We start from the raw sequence: 4,410 nt of genomic DNA on the forward strand, positions 1-4,410 counted from the left end.
GCTTTCCATTTTAGGACCCTAGCAGAGAGCCACATATTGCCTGTTAGTACTCAGAGGTAGAACTGATATGATTTGCAATTAAAATAACATCCAATTAATTCTGAGCCCCAAATACCACCCTAGAGCTTTATACGTATTTCTCCCACTTGCAAAATAACTGGGGAAAAATATTTAACTCGAACAGCACCTTTATCTGACGTATAATGCTTGTAAATAACCTACTGGTTGGAATGGGACCCAACTTTCAGGTCAGTGCACATACAAATGTAATCCAAGGAGTGTTAGATGTAAGATGCAAGACCCTGGTAAAAGATGTAAGATGAAAGGTAAAGTCACTATGCAAAATTATCAGGCGCAATCCTATGCACAGTAATCATGCAGTGAATTCCACGGGCTTCAGTGGCACTTATTTAAAAGAAGATGTGCGTGGGACCATACAGTAAAGCAAGCACATGCACATACACTCAAATATATTTCCCACGTGTCAGTTCAATAGATCAAAAGGCTGTGCTTGGTTTTAATCTAGCCTGTCTGGACATTCCATGCTCTTTCTTGAAAAAGAATATAATTCACTTTGTGTGCTTAGCTAAATTGGAAGCAGGCACAATTCATTTTGTAATCACATGATGCTTATAAAAACAATAAAATAAGCAAGATTTTGGTAAACTTTACAGTAACCTCTTAAGCACACACACGCACACACACATTAAGGAATACAGCTTACCTCAATGTTGCACTTTCTATGAGGACAATATTCTTCTCTTCTGTTTCATAGCTTCTAGAGGAAGTATCCTTCCCAGTGTGTCTTTCTTTACATATTTAGAAATACAGGCGTGTTTATCAGAAATCATTTGCATGCAAGTTATACCACCCAGTATCATTTTTCCACTTATAACACTTATCTGCTTTGTTCCATTTTAAATAAAAGAAATATATTCCAACTCAGTTTCAAAATGCCATGCCATATTATCCATCGAACTGTTAGTCTGCATTCTAAGTTGGGCATGTGTATAAGCTGCAAGACTGACACGGGATTGAGCCCATTTATTTATCAGCGCGCGCGCACACACACACACACAATTGCATTGTACACTACTTGCTCAATTGCCATTGGTTCTCCCCAAAATCTAGGTAAGTATAGCTAAGGCTGCAGAGATGATCTGTCAGTTTAATTTACATGTTGAAACAGTGCAGTTTATACTTTACTGGAGATGAATTCCATGTAAAAATATCTTCTCATGTATATATGTATGTGTATACATGCCCTCCTCTGATATTCTGCACCAAAGCTGCAGACTCATTTTCTTTTTTGCAACAAAGATAGTTACTGTGGCCCAATAAACCTGCACTGACATCAGTGAGTAAAAAAATCCTATTATTATGCTGCATGTATCTAAATAACCTTTTGTACCACATTCTAATATACTCAGCAATACCAACCTGGTCTAGGTAATGCTCTGGTCTCTTCAAATGCCTCATTCAAGGTCACAGCCATGCAGTCTTAATATGAAAATTTGCTAGCATCTGTTTCTTGCAACATGTCACCACTGAACAGAATCCCACTTCTACATGCATGCACATAAAAAGTAGAAATCCAACCCTTTAATGGTATGAACCTATAGTGTGCATGTTTATAAAAGTAGCACAAGGCCATTTAACACCCTGGCAAGTGGGCATGGCTAATTAACACCTGTCATGCAGTTAGACTGGCTAATATTAACTAATCGAAGTGATACAATTTATGTTTCCATCATCTTGTAGACAGTGCCTTGCACGAACATTCACGCATACCCTTTGACTTTTCCAGATCTTGTTGTGTAAACCTAGAACTGAAATTGATTTGACATTGTTACCACTTGATGTACACAAGATTCATAACACAGTGAAGGTGCAAAATATTATATTGTGGCACAAAACTTGAGTAAACAAAAACAAGGGGACACTCATTGGTTGCACAAGTGTTCACCCGCTTTGCTGCGACATGCCTATATAAGCTCTGGTGCTACCCACCGCGTCCTTAAGTCACAAACTGGAAACACGGTAGCTGAATGGTGCTGTTCCAGCCACATGATCTCAAATTAAGTGCATCTGTTCCTTAAAAGTCCCCAAGTTTGTGGGAAAGCAGTTGTAAACAGCTATCTGAAGACCAAGGAAAATGCCGAAACATTCCTGGATAAAGTTCTGCTGAAGCACTAATCAGGATATGAGTATCTCTCTGAGCACTGCTAAATGTACTCTTATAAAATGGAAAATTCAGTGACCAGGTAAGGAGGATATTAGTAAGAGAAACAACCAAGAGGCCAATGGAAACTCTGAAGCACCTGGAAAGATCCACAGCTCAGATGGGATAAACCATCCATGGGAGAACAATAATCACAAAGCTGGGCTTTATGAAAGTGGCAAGAGAAAAGCAATCTCTGAAAGAAACCCAGACCAAGACTGTGTGGAGGTTGCAGAATGGCATGTGGGAGACACAGGAGACACGTAGGAAAAGATTTCTGGTTTGATCCAAAATTGATTTTTTTTGGCCTTGCTGAAAAACGGAATGCATGGCAAAAAGCCCTGAGAACACCATCCCCATGGTAAAGCTTGGTGGCAGCAGCATCATGTTCTGAAGATGCTTTTCTGCAGCAAGGACCAGGAAATGGATAAGGATTGAGGGCAAGCCAAATACAGGGCAATTCTAAAGGAAAACCTGCTCCAGTTTGCAAGAAACCTGGGACTGAGGCAGAGTTTTACCCTCACCACACAGATAAAGTAACCCAGGGAGCAAGACTCTGAATGTCTTAGAGAGGCCCAGTCAGAGGCCAGATCACAATCCTACTGGTGATCTTTGGCAAGAATTGCAGTTTGCTCTTCATCAATGCTCCCTATCCAGCCTGAAAGTTTGCCAGGAGTAATGGAAAACATGGCAGAACCCAGAATTCAAAGCTGGTGGCACTTGATGTCTTCTGGTGTGTTATGAAAGTGATGCATCAGGAGCTCTACTGGGGGGAAACTGTAGAAGAAAAGCAATTAAAGCAAAGCACTCAAGCATTTAACAGCTCGAAATCGAGTGCCAAATCGAAATTCATTTGATGCTGCTTTTTCGTGAAGTGATGACAAAATGTTTTCGAGAGCTTCCATAAGCTTTTGCGTATATCCTCATTTACTTTGGAGTAAGTTTCACCGAACTCAACAGGGCTGGCTTTGCAGTGGCATGTTGGTTGGTTGGTTGGTTGGCTCAACAGAGCTCGAGGCTGCAAATCTGCACACATCTTACTCCAGCGTCTCACTGAACTCGTCAGGATTCGCTTCTGAGCAGACACATATAGAATTGCAACACGAGGGACCCGAGCTCGCTTTTCACTGGCTTCAGGGTCCAGGCACCTGCTTAGCTCCAGAAGCCACGCGCATCTCCAACTCTAACAGTATCTGACAAACGCAAGCCTTGGGGCGGTTTGAGGCAGTCCAAGAAAAGGAGGGGCGAGTCTTTCTTGTGCACGCCGCCCAAACGTCAGCCAGCTCCGGGGAAGAAAATGTCTCCTACAATCAACAAACAAAAAACCAGCCGCAAACTCCAAACATTCAACAGGAACGCGCCCTCCTTATTTTTTCAACTACTCCAGTTCATAAGATCTGCCGGATACGGTCCATTAGTGCGTCGCAGCCAATGGGAGGACAGCGCCTGCTGCCCCCACCAATCCTGGCCAAGTTGATCGGATGGATGAAGCGCTCGTTGTCACGTCGGGGGGTCTAATACTAGTCCGCTTGAATGCTCGGCAGCTGCGCTTGTTACGGGGGTGCAGTTTTCTTGTGTGTTGCGTGTACCCTAGAATCGCACTGACAGAGTAGCCTTGAGCGTCTTTTTGGAGTGTTCCCCCCGCCATAGTTTTTTGGTTTTAACAGCGAGATCCTAGACTTTTTTGAAAAAGTATAGGCTCTCCCCCACTTGCGCAGGGTCTGTTCCCTGCGGGTGGTGCTCGTTTGCCTGGCAGGGAGTCCTATTGAACACAATGGGGCTTTACTTCCAAGTAGGCAGGCCTATGACTGTCATCGCAGCGGGCTTCCAGGGCCAGCGAGCCCGCGCTGCCGCTTCCTAGCGCCCATCATCCGCGCTTGCTTCGCGCAGGTCCGGTGTTTCCTGCAGCGGGGGAAAAGGCCGGGCACGGTTTTGCTGAGTCAGCCTGAGCCCGCTCGCTAGCGCGACAGAAGCAGCCTCTCCTGGGGGGTTTGTTAATGCCAAGGTTTCCTTCCCCTGAGCAGCACCCAGGGTTCCCTAGGTAGCGCTTGGACATGATTTTGCCATCTAGGGGGAAGCATTATAAAGCTTATATGAAAATAGCAGCGACGTGTCTCAGTGGAAAATTTCTAAATAAAAGCTACGTGCGCTCTCTCTCTCTCTCTCTCTCTCTCTCTCTCTCTCTCTCT

The sequence above is a fragment of the Varanus komodoensis genome, unplaced genomic scaffold (assembly GCF_004798865.1).
Source record: "Varanus komodoensis strain SLA01 unplaced genomic scaffold, ASM479886v1 scaffold1, whole genome shotgun sequence".
NCBI classification, from domain to species: Eukaryota; Metazoa; Chordata; class Lepidosauria; order Squamata; family Varanidae; genus Varanus; species Varanus komodoensis.